Source organism: Nicotiana tomentosiformis, chromosome 12 (assembly GCF_000390325.3).
Source record: "Nicotiana tomentosiformis chromosome 12, ASM39032v3, whole genome shotgun sequence".
Taxonomy (NCBI): Eukaryota; Viridiplantae; Streptophyta; class Magnoliopsida; order Solanales; family Solanaceae; genus Nicotiana; species Nicotiana tomentosiformis.
Window position 1 is genome coordinate 88,758,848 of NC_090823.1, and position 16,303 is coordinate 88,775,150.

At 39.5% G+C, this 16,303-nt stretch overlaps 1 non-coding gene across 1 annotated transcript; it reads left to right on the forward strand.

The window, feature by feature from the left end:
• Window positions 1-15,857: 15,857 nt before the first annotated feature.
• Window positions 15,858-15,964, forward strand: LOC117277727 (small nucleolar RNA R71). The gene has a single exon (XR_004508071.1). It is a non-coding gene; the product is annotated as a small nucleolar RNA R71 (small nucleolar RNA).
• The last annotated feature ends 339 nt before the right edge of the window (window positions 15,965-16,303 follow it).

The window sequence follows — 16,303 nt, forward strand, 5'->3', positions numbered from 1 at the left end:
GAAGCCGCATGAGCGCGAAATCAGTCGCAGAAGTGAGGGAGTGCTGGCTGGGAAGGCGTCGCAGAAGCGAAAGCTAGGGCGCAGAAGCGCTTGCGCAGGAGCGGCCCAACGCGCGCAGAAGCGCTTGCGCAGGTGCGGTCCTTAGCATCACAGAAGCGATTATGGATGGCCAAGCTGTTCTCATAGAAGAAAGATTTTTCCCGCAAAAGCGAAGGTCGCAGATGCGACCCCTTGTCCACAGATGCGGAAATCGCTAGGACAGGACCTTAAATTCGAGGGTTCGACATTTTCACCCATTTTCGGATTTTGGTGCTCGGGTTGGGCGATTTTGGAGAGGAAAGTTTCCACACAACTTGGGGTAAGTGTTCTTAACTCCCTTGTGATTATATTCCATGAATTAATCTTCATTTTTGGTGTAAGATTATTGAATCTTCAAGAGAAATAGAAGGAAATTTCTATAATGTCACAAAATGAATTTTTCAAGTTTGAATACCGATTTGGAGTCGGATTTGAGTGAAATTAGTATGGTTGAACTTGTAATTGGATGGGTTGTCGTATTTTGTGAGTTTCGTCAGATTTCGAGACGTGGTCCCCAAGGGTGATTTTTGGGGGCAAAATTTCGAATTTTGTGGAAAATATTAGCATTTTGACATTTAATTAATTCCTATAAATTGTGTGGACTGAATTAAATTAATTGTGGTAGATTCGAGCCATTCGGGAGTTGATACGCGTATAATGGGATTACTGGAGCATTGTTTAGTTTGCTCGACATTGGATTCGGCTTGTTCGAGGTAAGTAACTCTTCTAATCTTGGAGTTGAGGGTATGAACCCTAAATATATGTATTTCGTGAATTGTTGGGAGGTGATGCACATGCTAGGTGACGGGCGTGTGGGCGTGCACTATAGAAATTGTGACATAATTGTTTTTGTGGAATTTTGTACTTAAATGATCTTCGCATTTTCCATGCGGTTTTATGAGTTAAAGAAATTGAGCTGAAAAGCATATTAAAAATCATGTTGAGGCTATGTGCCAATATTATTGGGACCCACAGAGGTCATATTGCTGTAAATTTTTTGTTTTAAATTAAAAATTAATACTCAGTCATATTCATTTCATTGCATATCATATCTCAATCTCTGTTGTTATTTATTGATACATCATATCATCATTTTTGGGCTATTTTCATGATATTGTGATCCCGAGAGGCTAGAGAGATTGATGATCGAGTGAGGCCGAGGGCCTGATTGTGAGGATTATTATGTGGATCGGGGCTACCCGCCTGCAACATGCTTTATATACTTTATGATTATAGCATGTGAGTTGTCCATGCAACACGTGAGTTGTTTGTGCAAATTATAGCGCTTGGGCTAAAGGAGCCCCTCCGGAGTATGTACACACCCCCAGTGAGCGTATGTACCTACTGAGTGCGAGTGCCGAGTGCTGAGTGACTGGGAGGCATGAGTGACTGTAAGGTATGCCCGAGTGGCATGAGTGATTGTGAGGTATGCCCGAGTGGCATGAGTGACTGTGAGGTATGCCCGAGAGGCATGAGTGACTGTGAGGTTTGCCTGAGGGGATGTATATGATTGATGTTCTGCCCGAGGGGCTGTTTATGATTCTATCACTGAGTTGCATCGCATTGGCATGCACACATGACATACAGGCATAGAGATGTATTTTTCTCATGCTGTACAACATCACATCATTCATAATTTTTCACACATTTTTACAGATGGGCATAGTGATGCATTTGTTTTACACGAGTTATCCGGAAGGAAAATGAAACATCTTATTTATTATTGAAAAGATTTTTGGAGAAATTATTGTTTTCAAACTATTCATATTTTTGGAAACTTCGGCAAACGATTTGGGTTTTCACTGATGTATTTGAAAGGAAGAACTATTATTTTTGAAATCATGATTTGGCTAAGCATTTTATCTTTGAGTTACTTCTGGTATTATTTACTTTATGTTGTTATGGACTGTTGTGGACTATTGGTTATGGACCCGACCTTGGTAGAAGCCTGTCACTACTTTTAACCTACGACTAGGTTTGTTACTTACTCAGTACATGTGGTCGGTTGTACTGATACTACACTTCTACACATTGCGTGCAGATGTTGACTGCTGTTGTTGCTGTGATCGATGGTTGCGGGACTTGAAGAATTACCTGCGTTCCTGTTGTAGCTGCCTTTTGTTCAGGGTAATCTTAGATTTATAAAAGCTTTGTTTATGTATTATTCAAACAGACTATGTATTTATTTCATTTCTGCTTTGTACACTCTATTCTTAGAAGCTCATGATTTGTACTACCAGTTCTTGGGGGATGTATAAGATTAAGATCTTTATTCACTTAAATTGCTTTAATAATTATTATTGGAATTGGATAATTTAAATTTGGCTTACCTAGCGGATTGGGTTAGGTGCCATCACGACTAGTTGGATTTTGGGTCGTGACAAGGTGGTATCAGAGCTCTAGGTTCATAAGTTCTACAAGTCATGAGAAAGTGTCTAGTAGAGTCTTGTGGATAGGTATGATGACGTCCATACTTATATTCAAGAGGCTACAGGGCATTTAGGATATATACTTCCCATCTTTCTTTCCTTATTGTGCGGGATTGATTCAGCTTGGGACATAACTCTTTGAATTTCTTCCACGTATTCGTATGCGCACATGAGCGCTCGGTATCAGCTGTGCATCACCGGCTTGTGATTCTATGAACGAGGTTCAAGGTGAGTATTCTGTGTTTTGGTGATGTGCCAGTCTGGAGGACTTGAGGCCATGGTTAGACTGTAGCTTGAGCTCGGTAGCTTCAGTTTTGACCTGTACAATTGGACTCATATGTCCGGTAATGACCCTACAATGGAATTTGTGGCTCGATGAGCGGTGGAGTGGCTTTGTGATGAGTATGATGTAACTGCGGGATGTGTTAAAATGATTTGAATGTGACGAGAAGTGTTTCCTTGAAATGTAAAGGAAGGCCATTGGGTGATTTTTGTTTTGATGTGACGAACAGTCTCGAGTAATGAATGTTTTGAAGGACCTTTCACATTGTTAAATTTTGGGACAGACCAAACTCTCATGTATGGTTAATGAGTTTGGACTCAGATAGACTAAGTGATTGCATAGTAATTATGACTGCGAAAGGGTATATCAAGATACCAATTTGAGGTTAAGCAGGTGGCAGAGTAATCTACGTAGGTGTATTCCTTATGATGTGAGTGGAGAGTTTCTTTTCTTCCAGTGGGGCATATGTGTGGTGATTTGAATTTGAATCTGGCTGAGAAAGTTGACTTGAGTGTCAAGAGAATGATTGCGAGCTCAGCAGATGATTTGGGTTATTTTTATGGTTGGCGTTGCATGAGTTTGAGAAGAAGTTTCGTTGAACTGACTGTGGCATTATGATAGTAATAGTCTCGGTATTGTGAGTTATGGAATGTTTTAATCTATGGCTTTGAGCCAAGTGGGGGAGCCTGCTATTGATAATTCAATTTCATGATTATATGTAAATGTTTAGTTTTGGGCTGAGGCATACTGGTGGGTTAGTTATGACTTGCAAAAATTGAGATCGATGATGACTCAAATAAGGAAATTCCTGGATACGGGTTATATTGCACTTATGATATATGAAAATCATGGGATGAGTGAGTTGTTATTTGTGAATGATGTAGTATGCACGAAGTATGAATTTGATAGGTGGTATTAAAGTAGAGTTATTTCTTTGAGAGCTGTTGTGCTAATGGGGCACGTGTCTTTTGTCCCATTTGGGTGGTGCAATTAGATTTGAGCAAAGTGGGTGACCCCCGAGAAAATTCCAGTGGGTTTGAGAATTATATATAGCAATTGAGAATGTTTTCGGACTTGTGTATGGATAAAATCCGAGATTTGTGTTTGATGGTTCTTGGACTTGCGGAAATTCTATATGACTATGGATTCTAAATTTTTGTATAAGGAAGGTAAGAAGAATAATTTCAAATTCACATAAGGTATTCTCAGAGTGAGTGTTATAGTTGTGGCATTTTTGAAGGTGCTTAAGAAGAATATAATTGCTTATGAGTCGTAGGGCATTGTGGTTCTATGCTAGGTTTGTGGGGTGAGCTGTGGCTAAAGATCGTAGCATTTTAGCAAGGAGAAGTATTAATCTGAAGACAAATTCAGAAGAAACTCGGAGAAAATAAGACAAACGGGTAGTAGGTTGGATCAGTATGGTAATGGATATGACCGGTTCTTTGGGTGCTTATGATGTGTTGGTTTTCTATAGGTGCTTTGTGGCAATACACCTGGGCTTGGCGACCTGCGTGACTTGGTTGATTTAGAGAGATTCAACTCTGATGGCCTGATTATGTGCAAATGGATTCCAAAGCATTCTCGAGGTTTTCTACCACGGCTTGAGATGGGTATTTTCCTACCGGCCTGTAGAACATTTTGAGTATTGTGATTTTATACCGGATGTGATCAAATGTAAGGCTTCTAGCTGATCAGATATGTATTTTAATTGTGACTCAGAATGATTATGAGGTTCTCATATTTTTCAAATGATGGCATGATAGATGCGGTGTGTTGTGTGGGATTAAGGTTGGCGTGTACAAGGTCATGTTTTTGCTTTGAAAGGGAGGTCATAAATTCTTAGAGGGCATGAACAGTTTTCGATGTTTAGATGAATGCTTTAACTATTTGGTATTGCGTGAGTAGAGTGTACATTTTAGAAGGTGCACTATGTTTTGAATTATGGATATCTCATAGGTATTGCGGCATTTTCCTGGTTGATCGACTGTTGATATTCAAATTTTGTCAAGTTGCACGAAAGAATTTTTAAAGTATTTCTCGTGGGATGATCGTGTATGAGAGAGGTGTTAGGCATTCGGGCAGTGGAGATGGAATCAAATATGGTGATTCGCGTGTTCTATGGATTTGGAGATTGGGAGTTCTCAGGAGCAGATTGTTTCATGGTTGTGGATTGTGAAGTTGTGGCCGAAGCTAGCCAGATGATAAAATGTGTTATGATTCAGTCATTATGGATTGTCGGAGGGATTTTTATCTATTTGTGGGTAACCCGAGTTGATTTGGGGGTCCATAGGTAGGCCCGATTAAGATGTGTATTCTACACCGAGCCGGAATGATTGGCTCCATACTGCTATTATTGAGGGATGTGTCATTCGGTTGATGTTGAACTTATTCGTGTTCTGAAATGATCTGTGAGTTACTCCTTTATGCTACGAGGAGTTGTGATTCATTGGTTATGTGCACAGATGGTGCAGTTCTATTTGAACTTTATAGCAGAATTTGAGTGTGATGGGTATTTGGGTATTGCATGATCGATTGCGTAATGGTTATGTTCTTTCAGGTTTTGTGTGGCATTTTTGTCATTTGCCTCTCTGTGGTTATTGATTTTGAGCGGGGTGGCTCGAGGTATATATTATGGATCAACGTTTGGATGGGGTCACGCACTGCAGCGGAGTTATGTTAATGTATGAACCTTGTGTTAGGATCGGGTAATAGTTCTACGGTGTATGATGAATTTTCAGCATTTCGTTGTGGCGGTACTTGTTAATCTTGCAGGGCAGTTCTCTCATTTGAGTCATTTTTCAGGACTGAGTACATTTGAATTGTTGCGTATTGGTGCATGGAAGGCATGGGTTGTGACTCTGAGTTATATTGGTGTGGCATGTCTGTGGAGTAGTTGTGTTTAGTAATATAAGGTCATTGGACCTAGAATGGGTACTATCATGTTTGATTATGGTATGTTCGGAAGTATAATATTGAAAGTTGGCTCAAAAAGCGATTATGGTTCTGGTTGGGGCGAGAGAGCTCCGTGACTTGTGATCTGGTAAGTGGTCATGAAATTTCGCATGTTTCTTTTATTATCAACAGTGTATGAAGGTTTTGGGATGAGGTTTGGTTCTATATAGGTTTAATACTAGTATTTGGTTGGTTTTGGATTATTCATTGTGATCAGGAATGGTGCCACGAGCATGCGAGTTGTGTAATATGTTAGTTAATTATATCTGTGGTTATGATTATGGCTTGATACACCTTGTTCAAACTCCTACAGTGTGTAAATGTAAGATTCGTGTCTTGAAAAGAAATTTCTAAAGGTTGGAAATTAAATTCCAAGGTTTATAGGCTAAAGTTAAATCAATGATTTCAATTGTATTGTGTTGTCAAGCTTATATGGAATAGGGTGACGTGGGTTCAACCCCGGGTACATGTGTGGTAAGATGGAACAATGATTTGATGGCTTAGAAACAACTCTTGGCACGTTCGAGGACGAATGTATGTTTAAGTGGGGGAGAATGTAATGACCCAGCCGGTCGTTTTGAGTATTACAACTCTGCTTCCCCTTTACTGCTCAAATTGTACTTTACAGTTCTTGTGACTTGCCGGGACAATTGGTTCGGGTCCGGTGAGGTTTTGGAATGAATTGGAACACTTAGTTCCAAGGTTAAAAGCTTAAGTTAAAATAGTGACCGGATGTCGACTTATGTGTGAACGACCCCTGAATGGAGTTTTGATGATTCCAATAGCTCCGTATGGTGATGTTGGACTTAGGAGCGTGTCCGGAAAATTACTAGGAGGTACGTAGTGGAATTTGGCTTGAAATGCTGAAAGTTAAATTTTTGGGAAGTTTGACCGGGGGGTTGACTTTTTGATATCGGGGTCGGAATAGGAATCTAGAAATTTAAATAGGTCCATAATGGTAAATGTGACTTGTGTGCAAAATTTGAGGTCAATCGGACGTGATTTGATATGTTTCGGTGTCGTTTGTAGAATTTGGAAATTTCAAAATTTATTAGGCTTGAATCCGTGTGTAGTTCGTATTTTTGAGGTTGTTTGATGTGATTTGAGGCCTTGAGTAGGTCCGTGGTATGTGTTAGGACTTGTTGGTGTATTTGGACGGGGGCCCGAGTGGCTCGGGTGAGTTTTGGATGGTTAACGGATCAAATTCAACTTGAAACATTTCTGGAACTGCTGCCTACTGGTGTGATCGCACCTGCGAAGTTTTGATCGCAGGTGCGAAGCCGCATGAGCGCAAAATCAGTCGCAAAAGCGAGGGAGTGCTGGCTGGGAAGGCGTCGCAGAAGCGGAAGCTAGGGCGCAGAAGCGCTTGCGCAGGAGCGGCCCAACGCGCGCAGAAGCGCGACCGCAGGTGCAGTCCTTGGCATCACAGAAGAGATTATGGATGGCCAAGCTGTTCTCGCAGAAGCAAGATTTTTCCCGCAGAAGCGAAGGTCGCAGGTGCGACCCCTTGTCTGCAGATGCGAAAATTGCTGGGACAGAACCTTAAATTCGAGGGTTCGACATTTTCACCCATTTTCGAATTTTGGAGCTCGGGTTGGGCTATTTTGGAGAAGAAAGTTTCCACACAACTTGGGGCAAGTGTTCTTAACTCCCTTGTGATTATATTCCATGAATTAATCTTCATTTTTGGTGTAAGATTATTAAATCTTCAAGAGAAATAGAAGGAAATTTCTATAATGTCACAAAACGATTTTTTCAAGTTTGAATACCGATTTGGAGTCGAATTTGAGTGAAATTAGTATGGTTGAACTTGTAATTGGATGGGTTGTCATATTTTGTGAGTTTCATCGGATTTCGAGACGTGAGCCCCACAAGTGATTTTTGAGGGCGAAATTTCGGATTTTGTAGAAAATATTAGCATTTTGAATTGGAATTAATTCCTATAAATTGTGTGGACTGAATCAAATTAATTGTGGTAGATTCGAGCCGTTCGGGAGTTGATACGCGCATAATGGGATTTCCTGAGCATTGTTTAGCTTGCTCGACATTGGATTCAGCTTGTTCGAGGTAAGTAACTCTTCTAATATTGGAGTTGAGGGTATGAACCCTGAATATATGTATTTCATGAATTTTTGGGAGGTGACACACATGCTAGGTGACATAATTGTTTCTGTGAAATTTTTTAGTTAAATGATCTTGGCATTTTCCATGCGGTTTTATGAGTTAAAGAAATTGAGCTGAAAAGCATATTAAAAATCATGTTGAGGCTATGTGCTAGTATTATTGGGACTCACAGAGGTCATATTACAATGGATTATTTGTTTTAAATTAAAAATTCATACTCAGTCATTCATTTCATTGCATATCATATCTCAGTCTCTGTTGTTATTTATTAATACATCATATCATCATTTTTGGGCTATTGTCATGACATTCTGAACCTGAGAGACTGAAAAGATTGATGACCGAGTGAGGCCGAGGGCCTGATTGTGAGGATTATTATGTGGACCGGGGCTGCCCGCCTACAACATGCTTTATATACTTTATGATTATAGCACGTGAGTTGTCCGTGCAGATTATAGCGCTTGGGCTGAAGGAGCCCCTCCGGAGTCTATACACACCCCTAGTGAGCGCAGGTACCTACTGAGTGCGAGTGCCGAATGCCGAGTGCCGAGTGCTGAGTGATTGGGAGGCATGAGTCACTCTGAGGTATGCCCGAGTGGCATGAGTGTTTGTGAGGTATGCCGGAGTGGCATGAGTGACTGTGAGGTATGCCCGAGAGGCATGAGTGACTGTGAGGTTTGCCCGAGGGGATGTATATGAGTGATGTTCTGCCCGAGGGGTTGTTTATGATTTTATCACTGAGTTGCATCGCATTGTCATGCACACATGACATACATGCATAGAGATGTATTTTCCTCATGCTGTACAACATCACATCATTCATGATTTCTCACACATTTTTACAGATGGGCATAGTGATGCATTTGTTTTACACTAGTTATCCGGAAGGAAAATGAAACATCTTATTTATTATTGAAAAGATTTTGGGAGAAATTATTGTTTTCAAACTATTCATATTTTTGGAAACTTCGGCAAACGATTTGGGTTTTCACTGATGTATTTGAAAGGAAGAACTATTATTTTAGAAATCATGATTTGGCTGAGCATTTTATCTCTGAGTTACTTCTAGTATTATTTACTTTATGTTGTTATGGACTGTTGTGGACTATTGGTTATGGACCCGACCTTGGTAGAAGCCCGCCACTACTTTCAACCTACGGCTAGGTTTGTTACTTACTCAGTACATGAGGTCGGTTGTACTGATACTACGCTTCTGCACATTGCGTGCAGATGTTGACTGTTGTTGTTGCTGTGCTCGATGGTTGCGGGACTTGAAGATGTACCTGCATTCCTGTTGTAGCTGCCTCTTGTTCAGGGTAGCCTTAGATTTATAAAAGCTCTGTTTATGTATTATTCAAACAGACTATGTATTTAATTTATTTCCGCTTTGTATACTCTATTCTTACAAGCTCCTGATTTGTACTGCCAGTTCTTGGGGGATGTATAAGATTAATATCTTTATTCACTTAAACTGCTTTAATAATTATTATTGGAATTGGATAATTGAAAGTTGGCTTACCTAGCGGGTTGGGTTAGGTGCCATCACAACTAGTTGGATTTTGGGTCATGACACTCACGCACCTGCGGCCAATCTTCCGCATATGCGGGTGCGCTTCTGCGAGATATTGACCACTTCTGCGGACCTAGCCTTGCCTCCAATAATCCGCATATGTGGAGTCCCTGCCGCATCTGCGGGATCGCAGATGCGAAAAATCCTTTGCATCCCAACTTCTTCAAGCCCGAACCTACGATCCCCTGCTCTCATCTATGAGCTCGCACCTGCGATCAAAACTATGCAGGTGCGATCGCACCATACCTGGGGCACTTCAGCAGTCCTTCAATTCCAAACTTTGATCCGTTAACCATCCGAACTCCACCCGAGGCCTCCGGGACCTCAACCAAATATACCAACAAGTCCTAAAACATGATACAAACTTAGTCGAGGCCTCAAATCACATCAAACAGCATCAAAAACATGAATCGCACCTCAATTCAAGCCTAATGAAAACTAGAAAATTCCAACTTCTACAATCAATGTCGAAACCTATCAAATCAAGTCCGATTGACATCAATTTTTTCACGCAAGTCATAAATGACACAACGGACCTATTCCAACTCCCGAAACCAAAATTCGAGCCCGGTAACCACAAAGTCAACTCTCTATCAAACTTCTCGATTTCCAAAACTTCAAATTTCTAACTTCCGCAATTTCCAGCCTAAACAACTACGGACCTCCAAATCACTATCTGGACCACCCCTAAGTCCGAAATCACCCAACGGAGCTATCAAAACTATCAAAACTCCACCCCAGAGCTATTTACACATAAGTCAACATCCGGTCAACCTTTTCAAATTAAGCTTCCAACCTTTAGACTAAGTGTCTCAAATTATTCTGAATTATCCCCTGAACCAAACCAACTACCCTGACAAGTCACATAATGACAATTTGAGCATAAAATAAGCAGTAAATAGGGGAACGGAGCTACAACACTCAAAACGACCGGCCGAGTCATTACATTTTCCTTTACCCATAACTCCAGCCGTAGTGGAGTTTCCCATGTAGACACACTCGCCATCGGTAGACTCCTCAAAGTCATGGAACAATTCCTTGTTGGCGGAGAGGTGCCTTGAAGCACCTATGTCTAGTATCCAATCAGTCTTGTCAGCCACCATATTTTGCCTCAACGACCATAACAATAATAACATCACCACTTTCAGTAAGGTTAGCTTAGACTGAAACTTTCCCTCTATGCTTCGAGCTTTGCCCTTGTCTTTGGTTGCATTGGAAAGCCTTGTGGCCAATTTTTCCTCAAACATATCAAGGTCCTTTCGACTTTTGGATTTGACCCTTTGGTTTATTGAAGTAATTCTGCTTCTTCACATATCCTTTCTTCTGGCCTTCTTCTGTTTATCTTTAAACATATCTTTCACAAAAGTACTGCCAGATTCTATAAGGTTAGCTTTAGAAGAATTAAGAGAGAGAGATTTTATCTTATCCTTAAGATGTTCCTCCTCTTCATCTTTGAGACGGTTTGCTTCCTCAGTCCTCATGTGACTGATCGGTTCTTGGAGAGTTAAGTTCTTTTTCTTGTGCTTGAGTTGGTTCCTGTAATCACTCCAAGAAGGAGGGAACTTTTCAAGCAGAACATTATCTTGAAGAATCTCACACATCCCCATGCCTTTGTTCAGAACATCACCAGTTAAGTTCTCATACTCGTGAACCTGCTCCATAATTGGCTTATCATCAACCATTTGGAACTTAATACACTTTAAAAACCACACACTTCTTTTTCCCAGCATTATCTGCACCACATTTCTTCTCCAAGTTGTCCCATATGACTTTAGCAGATTTATAATTTATAAATAAATCAAACAGAGGGTTAGTCATATGGTTAATCAGATGCCCTCAAATAGTTTTATTATTTTTTCAAATTTCTTTATAGTTGCATCATCAATATCAATTGCAGCAATAGTGTTAGAACGATCAACAACAATAGTAGTAATAGAAACAACATTAGTAGAAGGTTTGTTGAACAAAACATAATCAACTTCTAATTGTTCGAAGAAAATCAGAAGTTTCTGGGATCAACGCTTATAATTGTTTCCATACAAAGGCTCAAGCTTTGACAGATCAAGAAGAGTTTTATTCAAAGTGGTATCCATTGATCAATATTATGTGTGAAACAGCTTTCAAATTGTTAGAAAAATAGTTAATAATATTGACCAAGATTAACAAGAGAATAGAAATAACTTATCGAATATATATTGTACCGTAGCAAGCCACTGTCTTGAAAGATATTTTCGTCAGACTGGTGTAAATTGTTAAGACCGGTCGGTCCCTAAGGATCAACAGTACTCCCAAACACGTGCACTCGTGGCTGGAAGTTTGGAGTTTGCAAAAAAAGGATTGCCCAGGAAAATTAGGAAGGAATAATTTTTTGAGAGGATGAGAGAATAAATGTTTTGGTGGTAATTTGGTTCACAAATGATTATAGTTATATAGGCAAATTATCTACGTTTTCTTCCATAAGAAAAACGTAAGAAGCCAAATGAGAGTTAATGTTGTGTACCATTATTCTTGGTTTAATGACAAAATTGTCATCAAGATATTAATTTCAAACCTTCTAAAAAGCTAATATCTTTTCACAAACGAAGTCATAGAAACCGTCATATGTATGAATGTGAATCATTTATGAAGTAGTAACTTCATTCTCTGACTCTGCATATATATACAATCTAAAGATGTAACAAAAATTAATAGTAGAGATGTATTAGAATTTCTCAGAGTACGGATATTTTTTGCGTTTTGACATCCAGACTTGATCCTCGACCCCCGAACATGATCCCGGCTTAATCCCTTGGGCTTTTACGCAGACTTCAAAGCTCCCAATCACTCAAATTCATTCCATAACATCTACATAGCTCGGAATCACTCCTACAAGACATAAAACACATAATAAGTGCATAACACTATCAATTAAAGCTCAAAACGAGTAAAGTGTAGTAAATTAGAGTGCAGTAAGCGACTAAAACATGAGATTATAGCTTACCATCAATACCCCACACTTAAACCATTGCTCGTCCTCGAGCAATCAAACTACACATCATATAGACATGACCTTTTTAAACAACTCTAATAACTCATCATACCAAGAAAATTTAAAACAGATTAAGCACAATACCGTAACATTATAGCCTCAAAATTTGACTCAAAAGCACCACACATTATTTATAACCCGCTCACTTACTCTAACACAGAGGTCAAGCATTACCTTTCCTTCATGAATCAAGTGCCCTCACAGAACCATAGAGAGTAGTTCCACACACAATAAAATTTAAGAACAATTTGGAGCTCAAGATATAAAGAATTCACTCACTCTCAAAAACAACATTCATATGCCACAAAAGACGTACCATAGGCTTGCTCGTAGTGTACTACTCTACTAATTGAGCTCATTCAGTCAAGGATCAAGTAGGATTTTAACTGGTTGTAACGTAGGCTGCGGGACGGGTAGGATACATTTAGATATAAGAGTGACTACACCTCCTTAAGTACTTTAATATATACATTTCATTGTTCAAAACCCCACACTTATGTCAAACCATAAATCCACCCTTAAATCAACATATATCAACTCCTAGCTTCTTTAAGCACAATTACATCAAGAGTTACCACTAGCAAGGAATATTTTTCATAATCATACAATTTGTTTTTCTTTATTTTCAATTCAAGTAGCTCTTGCTTTTTCAACACAGTGCACCTTTCTCCTTATTTCATTTGTTCCACTCAAAAGCCAACCCAACCACCCCATACTTTAACTTTTACAAAGTTCATAACAAATTCAAGTGCTCACGAGAGGTATAACGTTCAAATAGATGGTCAATTCAAACAAATTGGTAAGGCTTATAATGTGGTTGATAAAGAAACATGATTACAGGCTCAAACGGGTTAACTAAGATACATAATAATTAGGTGGGCAAAAGCTTATAACTGGCTCAACAAAGAAATGCCTATATCACTTCCAAGACTGAATAAAACTACTATTTCGCTTTGCAAGCACACATGGCAAGTTCTAGAAATCAAATGCAATATACAGAATAACACAAAACCTCACACCCACATGGCACATAACTCACTCAAGATTGGATTATCAAGACACTCTAGTCAAAGTAGTTAAGCAAAGTTACGATCATACAATTTAAGGTATTTATACAAGAGTCAAAAACTGAGCCTAAGTGTCACAACTAAAGCACTTACTATTCTCAAGGCATAATAAAGTCAAGAGATATTGCTTTAATTTAAAATCATAGCACAAGGTTTCATACTCCTCTACAAAACAAAAACGAACTACACCCGGTTCAAACAAAACCCTTGGAAAAGAACCACGACACAAAAAAAAAAAACCAAGAGGGAATTATTACACTACCTACAAAAGAAAATCTTTTTGTCTTTAATCTTTCGATTTTAATCCCTTAAGAAACCGGTCGATGATATCCATCGTCGGGAAAAATCGAAATTGTTTCAAATTTTTATGGTTTTTGTTTCTAATATTTTTCTAACTCTAACAATAAAAACTAAAACTAATGTACATACATACATACATACATACATATATACAACATATCCCCCACCCCACACTTTAAGTTGTGGCATGTCCCCATGACACACAATTAAAAAGCATAAGGTAAAGGAAACTTCCCTGAACATCTAGTTGGGGTCTGAATCGAAGTCCGACTCCATTGCTCTCCTTCGAATTAGTGCGCACATCCATGCAGACAACTTCTTCTCAGCCTTCTTGGAGTACACCCCACACTTATCTTTCTCGCTCACTGCATCCTTTTATTTTGAGCCCTTCACTTTCCACTCAACACTTGCAGGTGATTTTTCGTTTTGTACCCCCTTTTCTACATCCATCTTAAACGTCACAGTCTCCTCACCCACTCTAACCGTGAGTTTTCTCTCGTGTATATCCAATACAGTCTACTTGTTGCTAAGAATGGTCTTCTTAGGATAAGGGGGACCTCCTTGTTCTCCTCCATATTCACCACTATAAAGTCTACAGGAAATACGAACTTATCCACCCGAACTAACACATCTTCCACTATCCCCTCGGGTGTTATATTCATTTGGTCTGCCAGCTGCAAATATATTGGAACCGACCTTATCTCTCCAATCTCCTTCTCAAGTTTCATGTAATTAGATAGAGCCATTAAGTTAATTGAGGCACCAGAATCACATAAGGATTTATCAAAATTTATAGTTCCTAATGAGCAAGGTATACTAAAACTCCCTGGACCTCCACATTTTTTGGGAGTTTATTTTGGAATATCGCTCTGTAATGCTCTGTGAGCTTTACCACTGAGGTTTTCTCTATATTCCTCTTCTTTGTAAGGATCTCCTTCAAGAATTTGGCATAAGCAGACATTTGTGAGAGCACTTCTGTGAATGGTAAGTTTACTTGAACCTGTTTCAGCACATCCAAAAATCTCTCAAACTGCTTGTCCAGCTTTTCTCTATATTGCGTTTGAGGAAAAGGTAGAGCAAGCATATACTTGCTCTTATCATGTTCCTCCCTTCTTGATTTTTCTTCCTTCTTCTTTTTCTCAGCTTTCAGCTGACCCTTCTTCTTTTTATCAATATCACTTTTTAGCTGCTCCCAACTTTCTTTTTCAAGTACACATTCTTTTGGATTGGGGAGGGATATTTCAACACTTGCCCGCTTCTTAGAGTTATTGCATTCTCTGTTTATTTGGGATTTCTCTCAGCATCAGTCGAGAGAGTTCCTGGAATCCTCTCAGATAATAGAGTTACTAGATGTGCAACCTATCTTTCCAGGTTTCGAAAACCAGTGCCCGGTTCTTTGATAGTTGCTCCATATTCCTGTATAGTCACGCTATGAGTTTCAAGCCTCTCATCCATTTTCAGAATGAAGGCATTCAGGAGATCTTCTATGCTAGACTGAATGGGCTGTTGAGGCTGAAATTCCTGCCTCTGTTGATTCATAAAACCAAGAGCTCCTTGTCCTTGAGGTCTGGGATTGTTTAATTGCCATGAATTCGCAGTACTCCCAGGTGAACTCCATCAAACCCCGGGGTACCTCTAACCCATTGCATTATAATTTCCCACAACATTCACTTACTCAGTTGAGGCTTGACACTCATGAGTAGGGTGTCCTCTTCCAAATATATCACAAGCTGTGTGAGGCTCATTTTGTAACGAGGCTAAGGCCAGTTTTCGTATTTCTTTGGCCATAGCATCAAGTTGTACCTGTACAAATGTATTAGCATCAACTTGGTGAACACCAGTTGATCTTCTTCTTTTAGCATTCTTAGAGGGCCACTGATTTACATCTTTAGATAACTCATCAAGAATTGTGACTATCTCCTCTAGAGTCTTCTTCATCAACGGGCTTCCAACTGCATTGCTTAATGTTCTACGTGAGGCCTATGTCAATCCTTCCCAAAAGTCCTAGAGTTGCATCCAGAGTTCAACTCCGCTATGTTGACACTTTCTAACAATCTCCTTAAACCTCTCCCATGCTTCAAAAATAGTTTCAGTCTCTTTCTGGCAGAAGTTATGGATTTCTCTTCTAATATTGCCCGTCTTAGCTGAGGAGAAATATTTATCAAGGGATTTTCTGGTCATCTCTTCCCAAGTTCTGATTGATCCACTATGCAAACTCCAAAGCCATTCCTTAGCATCATCTTTAAGTGAAAAGGGGAATGACCTTAAATATATTGCATCTTATGAAACCCCATTATATTGAAAGGTGTTCATAATCTCCTCGAAGTCCATTAGATGAGTGTTTGGATTTTTGTTTGGCTTCCCTCTGAAGACACATCAATTCAACCCTTGCTTCAACTCGAAATTATTTGCTGCAATTGGAGGTGGTCTAACACTGGATAATCCTTGATTGTAGACTGGTCTAGCATAATC